Genomic DNA, 22,287 nt, shown 5'->3' on the forward strand with positions numbered 1-22,287 from the left:
ACTAGGGCTTCCACAAACATGTGCTAGAATGGAGGCCTTAACCAAAGATCCAACTAGAATTACTGAAGAACTTATTTCCTGTTGTATGTATAGAATCATTCAAGATGGTCACAAACTAATCCAGTGAAGCACCTAAAGTATATTTTCTATTTTCTGGCATTATGGTATAATGTTGTATGACAAAAAAATCCAAAGGCAGATGTCTAGAGCCTTACATTTACTCTATAAACAACACACGCAAATATATTGGAACTGCACTGTATTCACGACTATCATCTTTTTTCCTTCTTAAGTAAAACTACAACACAACCCTCCCTCCCCACTGGACAATCTCACAAGAGGGTCCAAGAGGATAGCAGTGTTGGTTACATTGTGGAACATTTTCCTTGAACTTTACCTCATATTGTGTGTGGTTTAAGAACAGAAACCATACTTAATTCATATTTTCTACCCAGAATTTAGCATCTGGCCTTTAGGAGAAACACAATATTTTTATTAAATGAATGAAGAAAGAAAGAAATATGTGAAGTTCTTCCAGCATTAATACACGGGCAATAGCTTGAATGGTGAAGTAATGACTCAGGGCCCAGAACTGTCACCAAAGCCTAGTGCTGCATGTACTTTAGGACATGAGTTCAACTGAAAGAGATTGGGTGAAATTTAAGTATATTTCCCTGGCCAAGGGGACTTCTGGTTTCCAGTTCAGCATGTAAGGGGCTTGGAAGTTGCCATTCCCTCCTAATAGCAAGTAAAAAGCTGAACAGCTTCAAAATCAACTCTTCTGAGACCCATAAGAGATGGGAGGGCTATTTTGAAATATGTCAGAGCACTCTGTTCTTACAAGGCCTGCCCTCAGGAGAAACTAGTTAACCAGAGCCTAACTGACGTGGGGAAGAGAAATGGCTAAGTCCAACTGTAAGTGAGCATAAATGAGGCCATCTTGTTACACTGAATGGCCCCAGCCCCTCCTCTGTGTGACTACTCAATGCTCTGTGTGTACTCCAAAAAATTCACATGCTCTCCTGATTTATGGCTTCTGCTTACATACATATTCCCCAATAGCTTGATAAATTAAAAACTTTGTTCAATGAGTTTCTCTCCAGGAACAGGCTGACCACAGGTGGGAAACACACCTACAAGGTATCCATCACAGCTGACAGAAGAATGGAACCATGTGATGCCTAGAGCCCATCATGCCTGGAGATCAACATCCCTGGACCCCCTCCTTACTGCCCATTTTCCCTATATAGCTGCCTCAAGATTTTGTAATCTTTGAAGATGGGTCATTGAGACATTAGTCACCTGTCTTCTGATTTGCCGGCTAATCTAATAAAACTTCGTTTCTCAATCTCTAACTTGTGATTAATTGGCTCAGATCATGGCGAGTAGAGCAAGCCAATTGCTTGGCTTTAGCCTTGAGAGAAGAGCAATATCCAACTTGAGCCCACTCTAGTCATCGTGTCCCACCTAAGGGGAGAGAAAAACAGAAACACGTGTGAAGTTCACAGCGCAGAGGCATGGGCTCCCTCAGAAACAGACTTATTGTAGGACTATTGGACACTTCCTCTCCCCTCACACTTCACCACCACGTGACTAACGGTCTATTTTATAGAAGTTCCTTTCACCTGGTGCATCATGTCTGTCTATCAAAAAAAATAATAATAATTACAAGGCATACCAAAAAGTAAAAAACACAGTTTGAAGGGATAAAGCAAGCATCAGAGCTAACATGGTAGGGATGCTGGAATTATCAGATGGGGAATTTAAAAAACTGTGAATGGAAGGATGGTGAATAGTTAGGAGACTACTGCAGCATCCAGTGAGAGATGGTGTTGGACCAAGAAGGGAAGTGCTGAGAAGTGGTTGGATCCCGAACATATTTTAGATGTACATCTGAGCAGTCTTATTGATGAATTGGTTATGACTTATGACAAAACAAACATACAAACAAAAAGGACTATAGGATAATTCCAAGTTTTTGATCACAACAACTGAAAGGATGGCATTTCCATTTATTAAGATGGGAAATACTGTAAGAAATCAGGTTTTGCATTACAGGGACAAATTGTTACCATCATCCAAGCTTCATCACCTAGATAACTAAATAGGCAGTCTAAAATGTGGAAGTCATATTCATTGACGTGTTTTTCAAAATATCATTACAAAACCTATTTAATTAGAAGACTACCTCTACCAATAATATTTGTGTGTGTGCGCCAATAAAACACGCACAAACAACAATAAAGAGCAGAATTAAAGGTCTAGTTTTCACCTCCAATAATAGATGACTACTCTCCTGATTTATTTTCTGACCTCCACACCATGGTGCTTGGTATGTCCTGTGGTTCACAGTCTTTTATCTGATGACATTAAAGCCCTGAATAGATGAACAAGTGCCAAAAATAAGTATTCTGCTTCCTTAACATTTTTCTCTTGGCTTGAGTTTTCTGAGGGAAAACAATCAAGCTGCAAAGAGCAGCTGCATCCTGGCTGCTGAGCCATCAACAGACCTCACACAAACTAGACCAAGTTTCGGGAGAGAGAAGTTCTTTCTACTGGGGATAGTGTAGCAGCTCCAGGACACACATCAGCTCAGCCCTCCTCATCACATGCCTGGAAGGAAGGGTGTTCTCTCCATTCTCATATAAACACTCAAATACTGAACGACCAGCCATTTTGACAATTTACCCCCAATTTTTTCCCTTGCATTAAGAGGCAGAGTAAGGCCAGGTCAGTCTAGAATATGGTCACTGGGAAACCTCTGATTCAGTCGATCTTATTTTTCCATTGTGATTCATCTAATTACTTTTACTTTGTCTCCACCAACTACAGTTGTTCGTGATGATATGGAATCAACAGGCTGTGAAATACAGAGTGGGAATGTTGTGATTCAGTGCCTTGGGTCTAGATAATAGACTTTTTAAAATTGCAATATGAATACTTAAAGTTGTGTGTATAACCTTGAATAATTGAAACCAAAAAATGGCGAAGATAGGTGGGACTGAGGGCAAGAAATTACTGGTTAAAAGAGTTTTGCTTTTCATGATGAACCCTTTGGCACAGCACTATTCATTTTTTGGATGTGCATGGATTGCTTTGATGGGTATAAATTTTTAAGTAAAGAAAAAGGGAAATTTTTTATTTGATAATTTTAATTAAATGAGTACCCTAAGCTATGAGTAACTAATTATAGGCAGAGCTTTATATAAAACCAGGAATATAAAGAGTTACTCTCATAGTGAGTGTCAACAGACCATTAACAGCTGCAAAAAGACCTGCATGGTTGCCTTTAATGGAAATGTCTATATGCAATTATCTACTGTTCCTTGATCTTTCATTCTTAGAGGCTGAACTAAGACTAATAGGTCAATAAATGTCTGAAGATTGAAAAAAATAGAAAGGTTCTGAAACTAAAATTCAGTCCTCATTAGAGACACATTGAGAGGGCCAGTTTAATTTTGGAAAGCATGGGAAATTTTTGTTAAATTTAAATCACAAAGTTTATTTTAATAAGCTGATGCATTTAAAACCATTTTGTGTTTAGTATACTAGCATCTTGCTCACTGAAAATATAAATTTCAAATTTCTGTGTCAACCCTACTGCCAAACTGCTGTTATATACTGCAGAAGTGATATTTCTGGAGGGATTTGTGGGGATATTTGTTATTAAAAAATATTACCCAGATTCTGAACACCTTTCTCAAATTTCTGACAGGCTCTATCGTGTGAGTCCTGGTGGTGGGCTGGGACTTGCCTCTCAACATGCAAGAGGTCACCTTAAGCCTCTTGTGGTGGGAAGGCCATGGGTGCGGATTACTGGGATCCATCAATCAAATGCTCCCACGCAGGATTTGAGGGAGAGACATACTTATAGGGACAGTGGAAACATCATCATTGATTATTCAGTGGAGGGAATGTCAGAATTCAAGGAGTGGCCTTGATTGTGTTTCCCACTGCCTGACCCCTCTCTGTTTCTGCTGGTTCATTAAGACTTATTCTCCAACCTTCTAGGCATGACTTTCAGATATCCTTCCAATGCATTCTTTTTCTACTTAAGTTAACCAGAGTTGTTTTCTGTTACATGCAACCAAGAAGCCTCAGTGGTAAAATAATGTAATGATGAGATACTACAGTGAAAGGGACTTATACACATGCAAGTTAATTATCAGGAAATGGAACTTAACCATTATTACCTACGACGTGTGTTTTGCAGGATAAGTAATAGAGGTGTTAGAGCAAAAAGAAGAGCTAAAAATTAAAGGGATATAGCTACTTCTTTTAAAAGGAACTAGGAAGCATTTAAAGGCTCACCATCTCCTCTATAGCCTTGGGCTTGGTGTGTGAAGGTTTATGAAGTACAGAGAAGATGGATTCTGCCCATGAGAAACTTGAGAGCCGAGACAGACATATCTCACTTCTCTCTTTTCACTATTAAAGAATATCAGTACAGAGAGTAGCCCTGACAAATAGAAATATAATGTGCCACATATCATTTAAAAATTTCTGGTAACCACATTTAAAGTAAAGGAAAAAAAAAACCAGGTGACATTGACTTTAATATATTTTATGTAATCCAAGATATGTAGAGTGTTATTTCAATATGTAATAAATATTTTTAAAATATTAATGAGATATTTACATTCTTTTAAAATCATATTAAATGTTCAAAATGCAGTTTGTATTTTCCATTTACAGCACATCTTAATTTGGATTAGCCACAGTTCGTATCCTTAATAGCCACATGCCGCTAGAGGCTACCATACTGGATGGCAGACATAGAGCCACCAAGGGGAATAACAACCCTACTCTCTTTCAGATACTCTTAATTTTCATGTTTTAAGAGATTGACATTTGGCTAAAGGAGATAATCACCAGCTGGCTTTTCAAGGCTCCTCAAACCACCAGTGCAGAAAAAGTTGTGTAGAGCCTATTACTTTAAATTTTTTTTTTAAATAATTTTATTTATTTATTTTTCCCCCAAAGCCCCAGTAGATAGTTGTATGTCATAGTTGCACATCCTTCTAGTTGCTGTATGTGGGACGCAGCCTCAGCATGGCCAGAGAAGCAGTGCGTCGGTGCGTACCCGGGATCCGAACCCGGGCCGCCAGCAGCGGAGTGCGCACACTTAACCGCTAAGCCACGGGGCCGGCCCGAGCCTATTACTTTAAATGAACATCTGCAGCTATGAGGAATGTGGATTTACCACTCCCTCAACGTCCTCTCTACCTCAATTCCGGCCATGGCCTACAAAAGAGCCCCATTTTTACATTTCCTGGAAATTCTTATTGCCCTCATGCAAACCAGTGACTTTTGTTAATTTCATTTTATTTCTTGTTGTGTCATTCAGAGTGGTAGAAAGAAAGAGAAAGTCTGAACAAAATGTTTGGATAAAATTCTGTGGTACAATTTAATCATTCCTGTATGGAAATGACCAAAGAGACGTGTGTGTTCATATCCTCATGCAATGTCTATAAATGTGTTTTCTGTGGCCAAAGCTCCAAAGACAGTGCAAACCATGGGGATTAGCAGATTCATGATTGGAGAGAAACCCAACGGCAGCTTCGCTAACCAATCTATGTCTGTTGCATTGGCCAAAAGCTTTCCGTTAAAATTATAGCTATGTAGATAACTCTTGGAGATTTGCATTTACTGGTTACATATGTGTAAAGTATGTGCTTTTTGAATTGTCTATGAGCACTGGGGAGCTAGACCTCAGTTCAAACTGCGTAGGACAGTTTACCATCATTCTCTCACTTTATGGTAGTTATCACCTTGGCTCTATCTGTATTCTGCTACCTCTCACCTCTTCCCTTTCCCGTTGGTGCATGTAAGGAGATATACATGTACACACATAAATACCTGGGTATGAGCCTGTATAAACACAGATGCCTTTCAGATGTTGCAAAAAAAAATTTAATAATGAATAGGCACCAATTTCAGGAAATAAATGCACAAAATGTATATGAGATACATTTTTTTAAAAGAAACATTATTTTTTTACTGTTAAAATTTTAAATTTATTTTTTCAGTTTTATTGAGGTATACTTAATATACAAAATGTTGCACATATTTAACAGATGTCCAATCTAACCTCTTACAAACATATTGTTTATTGTTTCATGTATTTCTTCAACAAACGTTGCCAAATTTGTTTCAGGCTTAAATCAAACATGCAGGTACTGAGAATAAAATGATAAGACACACACAATCCATACCCTTAGGAAAGCAAAATGTGCTTTATTAGCGGGGCATATAAAATAAATAAAATCTGGGGCATAATATGAGTTATACTGAAGAGTTATTTAACCTTTGTTCAAAGGCTTTGAAAGGATTTAAAGAATCTGGTTGACATAATCAGATGTTTGTATAGGTAATATCACTCAGGCTGTAGGTATAAATGAAGAGAGGGGAACAACAGTGAAAGTGAGGTGAAGGAGAGACCAGAATGAAATTGATACGGTCAAAAAGTGAGAGGGGATGGTGCCTGAACCAGGGATGGGGAATATGAATGAAAAGAACAAGAGGGTTTTAGAAATATTTGGTGAGTAAACTGGCCTGACTTGGTAATTGGATATAGCTGAGACGAGAAAGAAGAAAGAGATGAGAACTCTTTACAGCAAATTAAATAATGTGGGTACTTAAGTTGATTACATAACTAATTTTTCAGATACTGTCTTAAAACCTCCTAGAGAGGCAAGCTTCCACTTGTCAGCTAGGAGTTCATGTATGTAGTGTTATAATGAGTCAGCAGATGTCATTGGGTTATGATTTAGTGTTTAATGAAGAAATAAAAGACAACAGCTTATATTAAGAAACTTTTCTCAGCCTTCACAGGTAAAAGGTTGGTTTTAAAACCTAGTGTATTAGCTAACTATTGCTTAAAACAACATCCATTTATTATCTCACATTATCAGTATGAGTCCAGAAATGGCTTAGTTGGGTCCTCCATTTAAGTGACTAAGAAAGCTGCAGTCAATCTGTCAGCCAGGGTGTCAGTCTCATCTGTGGCTCAACTGGGGGAGGACCCAGGTTCAAGCTCATGTGGTTGTGGGCAGAATTCAGTCCCCTTGTAGGCTGTCAGACTGAGGTTGCAATTTTTTGCTGGCTGGTGGACAGAGGCCACCCTCAATCTCTCGGGTGCTTGTTACGTGGTCCTCTCCAGAGGCCAGCTCACAACATGGCAGCTGGCTTCTTCAAAGCCAGCAGAGGAGAAAATATCTCCCAGCAAAACAACTGTTAACAATCTTATATAATGTAATCATACATAGCCTGTCACTTTTGCTGTATTCTCAGGTTAGAAGGAAGTCACAAGTCTGGGCCTCACTCAAGGGGAGGGGATTATGCAAGAACAAAAGCAGGAGTACCAGTAGGTGGGATCATGGGGGCCACACAGAGATAAACGCAATTCCTGTGAGCCCCTAGATTATGTTTTTCCAACTACTCTCAAGCAGTTAAGGATAAAGTGATACCTAAAGTGAAACAATGGTATCTTATAAACATTTCTTTCTTGTCTTCACCGGTCTGATGTGTTTCTTTTCAATATATCAAAAGTTTTGTTTGTAAACTTCCACTAAGTAATTATCCAAACCTAGATGACTCAGAAAATACATCATTTTCCTAAGAAATGAAAATTGTGCCACTGAAGCTCTGGGGATGTCATTGTGAGCAAAGAAAATAGAAGCTTAGGGAAAAAAATGTCTTAGTAACAGGGTTTCTGGTAATTCAGTTCAACTTCTTGAAGCCTCTTTCTATTCTAATAACCTTTGGTATAATCCCTGATGAGTATTCTGTGCATGCAGTAACACAAACAGGCATCAATTTGGAACAATTTGAAGTCTGACTGGCAAAAAATTTATAGAGGCGATCACAGAGCTGTTCTTACTGTCGGTTGTTCATCTTTTCTGCTAAGCAGAATGAGAGGGAAATAGTAACTCCTAATGCTTCTAATACCACGATTGCATCAGCAATGAATGTAAATATATGTTTTGGTTCCACACATGTTCTATCATTCATAAAAGTCACCTCTGACAACAACCAGGTCAATATCCAGCTAGCAAATGTTGCAGCACATGTAGTCTTGTGTATGTTTTCCATTCCTCAATCATTGTTGGCCATGTCCTTGGCTACCTAAGACCCAGTTACAAGAGTAAGTTTACTTTCATTTTTATTCCTTCTTTTTACTCAGTTTTACTTTAGTTCAGGAGAGGTAGCTACTGTCAAGTGTTCTGATAATTATCTAGCTCAGAATCCAAAGAGTTTGAAAATGCAGAGTCTTGCACTTCTATTCGTTTATTATTATTATTTAATCACGTACACAAAAGAATTTAAGCACCTACCAATGGTGTGGCATCTTGCTAGCATTGAGTGTTCCAAGATAAATTAGAATGACTAGTGCCACCAACAGGCATACAATCTGTTTTTAAATATATATCCATAAAAAAATTATCAAGTGTTGTAAATGCTGTGATAATAATGATAACAAAAATAGCAAGTGTAAAACTGTTAACACTAAGTGACAGGCTCCATACAAACTTGCTTTTTACATGGGTTATCTAGTTTTTAATCACAATTCTACAAGGATGAGTCCATTATATTAGTTTTCTATTGCTGCCACAAAAAACTAACACAAATATAGCAGCCTAAAACAACATAAACTTATTATTTTACAGTTCTGTAAATTAGAGGTCCAGTACAGATTTCATAGGCTAAAATCAAGGTTTTGGCAGGGCTGTGTTCTCTCTGGAGGCTCCAGGGAGAATGTGTTTCTTTGCGCATTCAGATTGTTGGCAGAATTCAGTTCTTTTTGGTTGTAGGGCTAACGTCCAGGTTTCCTTGCCTGCTATTGGCTAGGGGTCATTCTCTGTTTCTAGAGGCTGCCCACATTCTTGGCTTATGGCTCCTTCCTCCATGTTTAAAGCCAGCTAGAGTTGGTCAAGTCTTTCTCATGTTGTGTCTCTTTGACATACTCGTCTGCTTGTTCTTCTAATTTTAGGAAGTATGTGATTAAATTGGGCCCATTTTAATAATCCAGGATAATCTTCCCATCTCAGAGTTCTTAACCTTACTCTCATCTGCAAAGTCCCTTTTGCAAGGTAAGGTAACCTGTTCTCAGGAGATTAGGGTATGGTCATCTTTGGCGGCCATTATTCTGCCTAATACATATGTTGTTATAGCCATTTTAAAGATACAGAAAGCCATTTCCTAAGCTGGAAAGTGAAAAGGACAGGATGTGAACCCAGTCCATGTAAGCTTCTCCAAGCCAGTAATTAGAAATCCATCCCAAGTAAAGGGAAGATACAGAGGTGGGACTCTAATGGAGAGGATGCTTATAGTCATCACATTTTAGCGATCACCATCTCTGCAGTAGATGTTCCAGAAACTAGACTGAAGAAAACTAAAGGCACACATCCATGCATGGGTGTATAAATACTACTCAAATTTCTTCATTTATGTTTCCAAAAGTCTATTCTATCGCCCTTGCTATTCTATGTGTGTGCAATGACCTTCTTATATATCTGGGAATATCAGGTTTCAGTGTGGTAGAAATTATTTCAGCTATCTTCCACTTACCAGTGTCCTGGAAAAAGCTGGATTCTCCATTGTGCCCATGGCTCTTTCCCTTTTGCCTGCCCTCGCCCTACCATGTACACCCCACCTGGATGACATGCCTATCAAGAATCAGTGATGTTCCTTTCAAAACTGCTTTTGCCACTCATAGTTGTTCCTCTCATTACATGTTTTAATTAAATACCAAAAAATCTGCCGAAATATAAGTTGAAAGTAGAGAAAGTTAGTGGTTCAATTTAGACTAAATTAAAGGCTTTAGAAAGGCTCAAAGAAGAGTAACTTTAAAAGAGCTGTCAAATTAGGTGTTGATGAGGGAACTGTAAAAGACTGGGAAAATATTTAGACAGATTCTGCCCTCAGAATGATCCAAAAAATGTCTTTAATTTCTCACTCTATTTGAAATAACCTAAAAGTAGGACTCTAAAAAGATGCATTTTGGGTGTGGATTATGAGAAAATTACACAGAAGGGCAATCATTGGATTGTATTCACAGAAAGGACTCATTTCTCTTTCCAAACATTAGGAATAAATACACATTTATTTATGAGTTTTAAGTTAAAAATATGAAGCTGGTATCATTATTATTATTCAGTTTTTAGTCACCTTTATTATTTATTTACTTTTTTTTATTAAGGTAACATTGGTTTGTAACATTATCTAAATTTCAGGCATACATTGTTATATTTCAACTTCTGTGTAGCCTACATCGTGTTCACCACCAGTAGTCTAGTTGCCATCTGTCACCATTCAAATGTGCACCATTACCTTTATTTTTTATTGGCATATGTAATTCACACACCATAAAAGTCACCCTTTATGCAATTCAATCGTCTTAAGTATATTTATAAATCTGTCAACCATCACTACTAATTCTAGAACATTTTCCTCACCCCCAAAAGAAATCCCATATCTATTAGTAGTCACTCTCCATTCCCCTCGCCCTAGATACTGGCAACCACTAATCTACTTTCTGTCCTAGTGGATTTGTATATTCTGGGCATTTCATATAAATGGAATCATACAATATGTGGCTTTTGTGGCTGGCTCCTTTTGCTTAGCATAATATTTTCTAGGTTCATTCATATTGTCACATGAATCAATACTTCACTCTTCTTTATGGCTGAGTAATATTTTATTTTATGGATATAGCAAATTTTATTTATCCATTGATCAATTAATGGACATTTGTGATTTCCCACTTTTTTGGCTATTATAAACAGTGCTGCTATCAACATTCATGTACAAGTTTTTGTGTATACATATATTTTCAGTTCTCTTGGGTATATACCTATAAATAGAATTGGTGAGTCATATGACAACTCTGTTTAACTTTCTAAAGAAATACCAAACTGTTTTCCAAAGCAGAAATGCACCATTTTACATTCTCACTAGCAATGTATCAGGATTCTAATTTCTCCACATTCTTGCCAACATTTGTTATTTTCTGTCTTTTTTTTTATAGCCATCCCAAAGTGGTATGTCATTGTGGTTTTAATTTGCATTTCACTAATGACTAATGATTTTGAGGATCTTACCACATGCTTTTTGGCCATATATATGTCTTATGTGGAGAAATTTCTATTGAAATCCTTGGCTATTTTTTATTATTATCTAATTTTGTGGGTTGTCTTTTCACTTTCTTGATAGTATCCTTTAAAACACAACACTTTTTTAATGTTGAAGAAGTCCAATTTATCTGTTTTTTTCTTTGGTTATGCTTTTGCTGTCGTATCTAGAAATCATGGCCTAATCCTAAGTCACCAACATTTACGACTATGTTTTCTTCTAAGAGTTTTACAGTTTTTGCACATACATTTAGGTCTTTTTAGTCATTTTGAATTAGTTTTTGTATATGGTGTGAGATAGAGGCCAAAAATCATTTTTTTTTTTTTTTTTTTGTATTGTAATCTCCAGTTGTCCCAGTACCATTTGTTGAAAAAGGTTATTCTTTCCCAGTAGAAGTTTTTTGGCATCCTTGTTGAAAACAATTGATCATAGCGTATGACTTTATTTCAGGACTCTCAGTTCTATTCCATTGATCTATATGTCTATCATCATGCCAGCACCACCAGAGTCTTAATTACACTAGCTTTGTAGTAAGTTTTGAAATTGGGAAGCATGATTGTAGTAAGTTTTGAAGTTGGGAAGATTATTTTGGCTATTCTGGGTCCCTTGCATTTTCATTTAAATTTTAGGATCACCTTATTTTGCACAAAAAGCAACTGGGATTTTTGATAGTGATTGCATTGAATATACAGATTATTGGGGGGAATATTGCCATCTTAACAATATTAAGTCTCCCAACACATAAACGTATGATGTCTTTACATTTATTTATGTACTCTTTAATTTCTTTCAACAATGTTTTGTAGTTTTCTCAATGTATACATCTTGCACTTTTTGGTTAAATATATTTCTAAGTATCTTATTCTTTTTGTGCTATTGAAAATGGAATTTGATTTCTTAAATTCATGTTCAGATTGTTTACTGTCAGTCTATAGAAATACAACTGATTTTTTATATATTGATCTTGTATCCTTCAAACATACTGAACTAATTTATTAGCTCTTTTTTTAATGGATTCCTTAAGAATATCTATACGCAAGATTATGTCATCTGCAGATAGAGACAGTTTCATTCTTCCTTTCCAATCTGATTGCCTTTTGTTTCTGTTTCTTGTCTAACACCCTAGCTAATCTTGTAGTATAATGTTGATAGACCCAGTGAGAGCAGATATCCTTGTGTTGCTCCTGATCTTAGGGGGAAAACTTTCAGCATTCACTATTAAGAATAATTTTAGCTTTGAGCTTTTCGTAGATGCCCATTGTCAGATTCCTTTCTATTGCAAATTTGTGGGTAGATTTTATTTTTTTTAATCATGAAAAGGTTTGGGTTTTGTCACATGTTTTTTCTGTATCTATTGAGATGGATTTTGCCCTTTATTTATATGGTGTATCATATTTATTGATTTTCATATGATACACCAACGTTGCATTCTTGGGATAAATCCCACTTGGTCACGGTGTTTAATCTTTTTAATATGTTTCTGAACTTGTGCTAATATTTTTATGAGGATTCTTGCATTAATATTCATGAGGGAGACTTGTCTGTAGTTTTGTTTTTAGTTTGTTGCTGTGTGTGTGTGTGTGTGTGTGATGTCTTTGTGTGACTTTGTTCTCATGGCAATACTGTCCTCATAGAATGAGTTGAGAAACATCTCTTCTGTTTTTGGAGGAGTTGGTTGAAGTGCTGGTGTTTATTCTTCAAACATTCAGTAGAATTTACCAGTGAAGCCTTCTGGTCCTGAGTTTTTCCTTGCAGGAAGTTTTTCATTACTAATTCACTCTCTTTTCTTGTTGTAGGTCCCTTCAAATTTTCTATTTCTTCTTGAGTCAGTTTCTTCTTTGAGTCTGTTGTTTGTGACATTCTAAGAATCTGTCCATTTCATCTAGGTTATATAATTTGTTGGCATACAATTGTTCATAATATTCCCTTATAATTCTTTTTATTTCTTTAAGGTCAGTAGAAATGGCCCCTTTTTTGTTCCTTATTTTAGTGACTCAAATCTTCTACCTTTGTTTTGGGTCAGTCTAGTTGTAGGCTGTCAATTTGGTTGATCTTTTCAAGGAATCAACTTTTGGTTTTGTTTTTTACCTATTGTTTTTCTATTCTCTATTTCATTTATTTACACTGTAATCTTCATTTATTTACACTCTAATCTTTATTGTTTCCTTCTTTCTGCTTGCTTTCAGTTTAGTTTTCTCTTCTTCTAGTTTCCTAAGGTGCAGAATTAGGTTATTGATTGAAATTTTTCTTATTTTTCAATATATGGGTTTACAGCTATAAATTTTCCTCTAAGCACTTCTTTAGCTGCATACCATATATTTTGATATGTTTTGTTTTCTTTCATTCTTTTCCAGATATTTTCTAATTTCTCTTGTGATTTTTTTCTTATCCCATTGGTTATTTAGTAGTTGTTAATTTAGTGTTGATTTAGTGTTGTTAATTTCCAAATTGTTATGAAGTTTCTACATTTCCTCCTGTTACTGATTTCTAATTTCACTCCACTGTGGCCAGAGAACATACTTTGTATGATTTGAATGCTTTTAAATTTTTTGGAACTTGTTTTAAGGACTACTATGTGGCCTATCCTGGAGCATGTGCTGTTGTTGGGTGGAGTATTTTATAGATGTCTCTTAGTTCTAATTGATTTATAGAGTTTTTCCAGTTTTAAATTTACTTCTTGATCTTCTGTTTAGTTTTTATATTCATTATTCAAAGTGTGATATTAATTTCTTCCACTATTATTGCTGAAGAATCTCTCCCTTCAAATATGTAAGTTTTTTCTTCATGTATATTAGCCTCTGTTGTTTGATAAATATATGTTTAAAATTATTATATTATCTTTGATAGATTAACTCTTTCATCATTATAAAGTGACATTCTGTGTATCTAGTAACAATTTTTGTTTTAAAGTCTATTTTGTCTGATATTATTATAGCCACTTCTCTTATTATTTGCATGTTATATATTTTTTCATCCTTTTACTTTCATCCTATTTGTGACTTTGAATATAAAGCGTGTCTCTTGTAGACAGATCATAGTTGACATGTTTTTATCCATTCTTCCAATCTCTACCTTTAGTTAGAGTGTTTAATTCATTCATATTTAATGTAATTTTGGATAAGGTGAGATTTACATCTGCTATGTTGCTATTTGCTTTATGTATGTCTTATGCATTTTTGATCCTCTGTTCCTCCATTACTGTCTTCTTTTGTGTTAAAAAGATATTTCTAGTGTACCATTTTAATTCCTTTGTCATTTATTTTAATATTTTTTGAGTTATTTTCTCAGTGGTTGCTCTGGGGATTACAATTAATATTATAAACATTATTGTGGTTAACTTCTAAAAATCTAATTGAGATTAGTACCAACTTAATTTCAATTGTAAACAATAACTTTGCTCTTATATAGCTCCATTCTCTCCCTTCTCAATGTGCTTTTATTTTTATGCAAATTACACCTTTATACATTGTATACCCATCAACATAGATTTATAAATATTGCTTTATGGAGTTGTCTTTTAAATCAGATATGAGAAAAAATAGTTATAAACCAAAAAATATATATATATATACTTTTTCTATTTGCCTATTCAGTTACCTCTTCCTGTGCTGTTTATTTCTTCACTTGGATTTGAGTTATTCCCTAGTCTCCTTTCATTTCAGCCTGAGAGACTCCCTTTAGTAATTCTCATAGAGAAGATCTGCTAATGAATTTTATAGTTTATTCCTGCACATTTAAAATAAATTCATCTGTTGAAGAACCCAAGACACTGGTCCTGTAAGATTTTCCACAGAATGAACCTTACCTTTTATGTACTCATGATGTGGTTCAGCATGTTCCTCTGTCCTCTGTATTTCTTTGAAAATTTGGTGCAGGATCTAAAACTTCTTCAGACCCATGTTCTATTCCTTTGGAAAGACTCTAGGTGGTGTTGTGTTCCTCAGTGAGGAGGCACATGATATTTTTGTTGTCTCACTCTTGGTTATGTTAGCAGCCATTGATGCTCAGTGATTAGATTCATTAATTAATTTTTGCAGAATGGTGGCATTTTAATTGTCAGTTCTTTTTTTATTAATTTACTGGGATAGTTTTATTAAAAGATACTTGCCATGATTTACTCCGTGACTATCCAGAGGTACAGTTCATATAGATAAGGCAGGAAAATGCTTGATTCTTTTCCTTATTTACCGTTTTTCAAGAAAATAACTTTTTTGAAAAAATTATCCTCCAAAGAGGACCAATTAGTTTTTGCTTGTTGTTTTGTTATTCATTTGTTTGATGGTTTGTTGCTGTTATTTTTTTTCCAGCACTCTTTTAGCAAAAAGAGATATAAAGTTGGACAAAATTAGAGTTCCTGCCTTCAAAATTCTTCCAGTTTACTCCAAGATTAAGCAAGACTATAAAGCGATTTAGAAAAGTCTATATTAAAAAATGGTATATTCTTTTTGTAAGAAAACTCTGACTCTGCTTTACTCACCTCTGGGATCCAAAAGCACTGAACAATTCCAATAATCAACAGCATTTATATGCACTAGAAAGGAATGGGGTCATAGAATTTAGCATAGAGGGAGAGCAGATAGTAAGCAAAAAAATCTTATTTGTAAATACATGAGATCCAAATGTTTCGAAGGAACAGAATGTGGCACAATGAGTAAGCTTGATAAAGCACACCGCGTTGAAACAGAATGGTGACTGCGAGGAAGCAATTTTTAAATTGGGTCTGGAAGACTGAATAAGAGCCAGCCAAGCAGAGATGAGGGAACAAAATTTCAGGCCCGGAAAGCAACATGAGTAGAAAGAACTGAAGCGTGAAATCACTTGGCATAATTGGGGGAAAGACAGGAGGCTTCACCTCAGAATGCCAATTAACTTGACCTGGGAAACACCAGGTACAACTTGAAATGCAATAATAACATCGTTTCTTCAAAGTTTACAAAGCACGTTTTCTATGTACAAACAGAATCTTAATAAATGAAAGAAAAAAATTCTAGGACATTAACAAATTCTTAATGTAATAAGATTTGGTGAAGCTGCTCCATATGATATTAGATTTACAGCAAGTTTCCAAATCTCTAAGCAGAAAGATACACTTGCTTGATTATCAATCAGAAAGCCCAAGTTTTTCCTCAGATTTTTCTTCTCAAATATTACCAATAACTGATAAGTATGAACCAATTTACGCACTAAAGGTAGAGTCTGTTTTCCTCTTGGTGTCCCCAGGAGGGAAGAAGGAGTTGTTTTCTCCATCCAATCCCTTGGATACAGTGTCTACTACCCTTTCCATCCATATTTTTAAATCAACTTAATTGATATATAATCTACATAAAATGAAATGCACTGCACTAAGTTTAAGTATACGTTTTGACAAATGTATATACTCATATAATCATCATCACAATCAAAATAAGGAACACTTTTATCACCACAAAAAGTCATCCCACTCAACTCCTGGCCTCAGGCAAGCACTAATCTTCTTGCTATTACTGTAGGTTAGTTTATTTTATTCTACATTTTTTATGTAAATAGAATAATAAAATATAGATTTTCATTTGCCTTTTTTTCCAGAATACTTTTGAGATTGATCCATAATATTGTGTGCATCAGTAGTCCATTCCTTTTTATTGCCAAATAGTATTCTATTGCATGGATATACCATGATGTCCATTTACCAGTTGAAGGACATTCGGAGTATTTCCAGTTTGGGTCTTCTATGAATAAAGCTGCTGTGAACAATTATGTAGGAGTTGGTGTGTGGACATAAGTTTTCATTTTTATTTGGTAAATTCCTAGTGGTAAAACTGCTGAGGCGTATAGTAAGCATATGTATGAGGAACTGCCAAAGTGTTTTCCAAAGTAGTTTCCAATTTTATATCCCCAGAGGAAATATATAAGATTTCCAATTACTCCACATGCTTGCAAATGCTTACTATTGCCAGCCTTCTAAATTTCAGCTGTCCTAGAGAGATTTTATTATATATTTTTTTAAATTTTTTGTTTATTGCAGTAACATTGGTTTATAACATTGTATAAATTTCAGGTGTGCATCATTATACTTCTATTTCTGCATAGATTGCATCATGTTCACCACCCAAATACTAATTACAACCCATCACCACACACATGTGCCAAATTATCCCTTTCACCCTCCTCCCTCCCCCCTTCCCCTCTGGTAACCACCAATCCAATCTCTGTCTCTATGTGTTTGTTTATTGTTGTTATTATCTACTACTTAATGAAGGAAATCATATGGTATTTGACCTTCTCCCTCTGACTTATTTCACTTTGCATAATACCCTCAATGTCCATCCATGTTGTCACAAATGGCTGGATTTCATCGTCTGTTCAGGTCTTTTGCCCATTTTTTAATTGGGTTGGTAGTTTTTTTGTTGTTGAGATGCATGAGTTCTTTATATATTTTGGAGATTAAGCCCTTATCAGATGTATGGTTTGCAAATATCTTCTCCCAATTATTAGGTTTTCTTTTCGTTTTGTTGATGGTTTCCTTTGCTGTGCAGAAACTTTTTAGTTTGATGTAGTCCCATTTGTTTATTTTTTCTATTGTTTCTCTTGCCCGGTCAGACATGGTGCTTGAAAATATGTTGCTAAGACCGATGTCGAAGAGTTTACTGCCTATGTTTTCTTCTAGAAGTTTCATAGTTTCAGGTCTTACATTCAAGTCTTTAATCCATTTGGAGTTAATTTTTGTGTATGGTGTAAGGTAAGGGTCTACTTTCATTTTTTTTGCATGTGGCTATCCAGTTTTCCCAACACCATTTGTTGAAGAGACTTTCTTTTCTCCATTGTATGTTCTTGGCTCCTTTGTCAAAGATTAGCTGTCCATAGATGTGTGGGTTTATTTCTGGGCTTTCGATTCTATTCCATTGATCTGTGTGTCTGTTTTTGTGCCAGGACCATGCTGTTTTGGTTACTATAGCTTTGTAGTATATTTTGAAATCAGGGAGTGTGATACCTCCTGCTTTGTTCTTTTTTCTCAGGATTCCTTTATCTATTTGGGGTCTTTTGTTGTTCCATATAAATTTTAGGATTCTTTGTTCTATTTCTGTGAAAAATGTTGTTGGAACTTTGATAGGGATTGCATTGAATCTATAGATGGCTTTAGGAAGTATGGACATCTTAACCATGTTAATTCTTCCAATCCAAGAGCACAGAATATCTTTACATTTCTTTGTGTCTTCTTCAATTTCTTTCAGCAATGTTTTATAGTTTTCAGTGTACAGATCTTTCACCTCTTTGGTTAAGTTTATTCCTAGGTATTTTATTCTTTTTGTTGCAATTGTAAATGGGATGGTATTCTTAATTTCTCTTTCTGCTACTTTGTTGTTAGTGTATAGAAATGCAACTGATTTTTGTATGTTGATTTTGTATCCTGTAACTTTACCATATTCGTTTGTTACTTCTAAAAGTTTTCTGGTGGATTCTTTAGGGTTTTCTATATATAAAATCATGTCATCTGCAAATAGTGACAGTTTCACTTCTTCCTTTCCAATTTGGATCCCTTTTATTTCTTTCTCTTGCCTGATTGCTCTGGCTAGGACTTCCAGTACTATGTTAAATAGGAGTGGTGACAGTCGGCATCCTTGTCTGGTTCCTGTTCTTAGAGGGATAGCTTTCAGTTTTTCACCATTGAGGATGATATTAGCTTTGGGTTTGTCATATATGGCCTTTATTATGTTGAGGTACTTTCCTTCTATCCCCATTTTATTCAGAGTTTTTATCATAAATGGATGCTGTATCTTGTCAAATGCTTTCTCTGCATCTATTGAGATGATCATGTGATTTTTATTCTTCATTTTATTAATGTGGTGTATTACGTTGATTGATTTGCGAATGTTGAACCATCTCTGCATACCTGGAATAAATCCCACTTGATCATGGTGTATAATCTTTTTAACATATTGTTGTATGCGATTTGCTAGTATTTTGTTGAGGATTTTTGCATCCATGTTCATCAGTGATATTGGCCTGTAATTTTCTTTTTTTGTGTTGTCCTTGTCTGGTTTTGGTATCAGGGTAATGTCAGCTTCATAGAATGAGTTAGGGAGCTTCCCCCCCTCCTCAATTTTTTGGAAGAGTTTGAGAAGGATAGGTGTTAAGTCTTCTTTGAATGTTTGGTAGAATTCACCAGGTAAGCAGTCTGGTCCTGGACTTTTATTTTTGGGGAGGTTTGTGATTACTGTTTCGATCTCCTTACTGGTGATTGGTCTATTCAAATTCTCTACCTCTTCTTGATCCAGTTTTGGAAGGTTGTATGATTCCAAGAATTTATCTATTTCTTCCAGATTGTCGACTTGGTTGGCATATAGCTTTTCATAGTATTCTCTTATAATCTTTTGTATTTCTGAGGTGTCTGTTGTAACCTCTCCTCTTTCATTTCTGATTTTACTTATTTGTGCCTTCTCTCTTTTTTTCTTGGTGAGTCTAGCTAAAGGTTTGTCAATTTTGTTTATCTTTTCAAAGAACCAGCTCTTGGTTTTCTTGATTTTTCCTATTGTTTTTTTGGTCTCTATTTCATTCATTTCTGCTCTGATTTTTATTATTTCCCTTCTTCTACTGATTTTGGTCTTGGTTCGTTCTTCTTTTTCCAGTCCCTTTAGGTGCATTGTTAGATTGTTTATTTGAGATTTTTCTTGTTTGTTGAGATAGGCCTGTATTGCTATAAACTTCCCTCTTAGAACCGCTTTTGCTGTATCCCATAAATTCTGGCATGTCGTATTTTTATTTTCATTTGTCTCCAGGTATTTTTTGATTTCTTCTTTGATTTCTTCATTGACCCAGTCATTGTTCAGTAACATTTTGTTTAATCTCCACATATTTGTTGCTTTTCTGATTTTCTTCCTATAGTTCATTTCTAGTTTCATACCGTTGTGGTCAGAAAAGATGCTTGGTATCATTTCAATCTTCTTAAATTTATGGAGACTTGTTTTGTGGCCTAATATGTGATCAATCCTGGAGAATGTTCCATGTGCATTTGAAAAGAACGTGTATTCTTCGGTTTTTGGATGGAATGCTCTGTATATATCTACTAGGTCCATCTGTTCTAGTGTGTCATTTAAGGCCAATGTTTCCTTATTGATCTTCTTTTTGGATGATATATCTGTTGGTGTAAGTGGAGTGTTAAAGTCCCCTACTATTATTGTGTTACTGTCTATTTCTGTTTTTATGTCTGTTAATAATTGCTTTATATATTTAGGTGCACCTACATTGGGTGCATAGATATTTGCATGTGTTATATCCTCTTCTTGGATTGTTCCCTTGATCATTATGTAATGCCCTTCTTTGTCTCTTTTTACAGTTTTTGTTTTAAAGTCTATTTTGTCTGATATGAGTACTGCTACCCCAGCTTTCTTTTCATTGCCATTTGCGTGGAGTATCTTTTTCCATCCCTTCACTTTCAGTTTGTGAGTGTCCTTAGGTCTGAAGTGTGTCTCTTGTATGCAGCATATATATGGGTCTTGTTATTTTATCCAGTCAGCCACCCTATGCCTTTTAATTGGAGCATTTAGTCCATTGACGTTTAAAGTAGCTATTGATAAGTATGTACTTACTGCCATTTTTTAACTTTTTTTTTCCTCAGTGTTTTAGTAGTCCTTCTCTGTTCCTTTCTTCTTCTATACAGAATTGATGGTCTGTTTAGTTTGACCTCTGTCTGAAAGTTCTACTCTTTAACCCCCCTCCTCCCTCCTTTTATGTTTTTGATATCATATCTAACCTCTTTTTTATGCATTTGTATCCATTTTGTTCTTATCATGGAAATAGATAATTTTTCCTATTTGTGGTCTTCTCTTTTCCCCTTAAATCAGTCCCTTTAACATTTCTTGTAGCACTGGTTTCTTGGTGACAAACTCCTTTAATTTTTGCTTGTCTGGGAAATTTTTGATCTCTCCTTCCATTTTGAATGATAACCTTGCTGGGTAGAGTATTCTTGGCTGTAAGTTTTTTCCTTTTAGCACTTTAAATATATCATGCCATTCTCTTCTAGCCTGTAGGGTTTCTGCTGAGAAGTCAGCTGATAGCCTTATGGGGTTTCCTTTGTATGTAACTTGACTTTCTCTTGCAGCTTTTAGGATTCTTTCTTTATCTTTAATTCTGAACATTTTGATTATGATGTGTCTTGGTGTGGGCCTCTTTGGGTTTATCTTGTTTGGGGCTCTCTGTGCTTCCTGTACCTGGATGTCTGTTTCCTTCCTTAGTTTAGGAAAGTTTTCATCTATTATTTCTTGAAATAGATTCTCTGCCCCTTTGTCTCCCTCTTCTCCTTCCGGGACACCTATAACATGGATGTTAGTGCGCTTGATGTTGTCCCAGAGGTCCCTTAGACTGTCCTCACTCTTTTTAATTCTTTTCTCTTTTACCTGTTCACCTTGGGTAATTTCTTCTAGTCTTTCTTCCAGCTCGCAGATCTCTTCTTCTCTATCCTCTACTCTGCTTTTGAGTCCCTCTAGTGAATTTTTCATTTCCAGTATTGTAGTCTTCATTTCTGATTGTTTCTTTTTTATATCTTCCATTTCTTTGTTGACATTCTGACTGAGTTCATCTATTCTTCTCCCAAGATCAGTAAGCATCGTCAACACTGTTAGTTTGAACTCTCTGTCAGGTAGGTTGCTCATTTCTGTTTCACTTAGTTCCTTTTCTGGGGTTTTGTCCTGTTCCCTTACTTGGAATGTATTCTTTTGCCTCCTCATTTTGCCTCTTTCCCTGTGCTTGTGTCTACATATTAGGTAGGTCAACTACGTCTCCTGCTCTTGGATAGGTGACCTTATGTAATTGATGGCTTAGGAGGCCTGTAGGGTGCTTCCCTCAGTTCTCAATGTTCCAGGTTGACCCCTATGTGGGCTACGTGTGTCCTTCTGTTGTGGCCTGTTTGCTGTCCCTGTAGGCGCCCAGGGAGGCTGAGTTATGCTCCTGGCCAGCTGTTGTTATGCTGAGCTGCTTGTAGTTGTTGTGGGCCCTTCAGTCTCTTTATCAGGTATGGGGAGCAGCAGCACAGTTGGCTGCAAGTTCTAATACCACATTTGTGTTGCAGTATTTCTTTTAAGTGAGTAGGCCCCCAGCGTGGCAGGTTGTTAGGCTCAGGGCCTTACAATTGCTATAAGCCTCCAGCCTTTAGGTCTCTTGTCAGCTCTTTGAGGATTG

This window comes from Diceros bicornis, chromosome 32, assembly GCF_020826845.1.
Source record: "Diceros bicornis minor isolate mBicDic1 chromosome 32, mDicBic1.mat.cur, whole genome shotgun sequence".
NCBI classification, from domain to species: domain Eukaryota; kingdom Metazoa; phylum Chordata; class Mammalia; order Perissodactyla; family Rhinocerotidae; genus Diceros; species Diceros bicornis.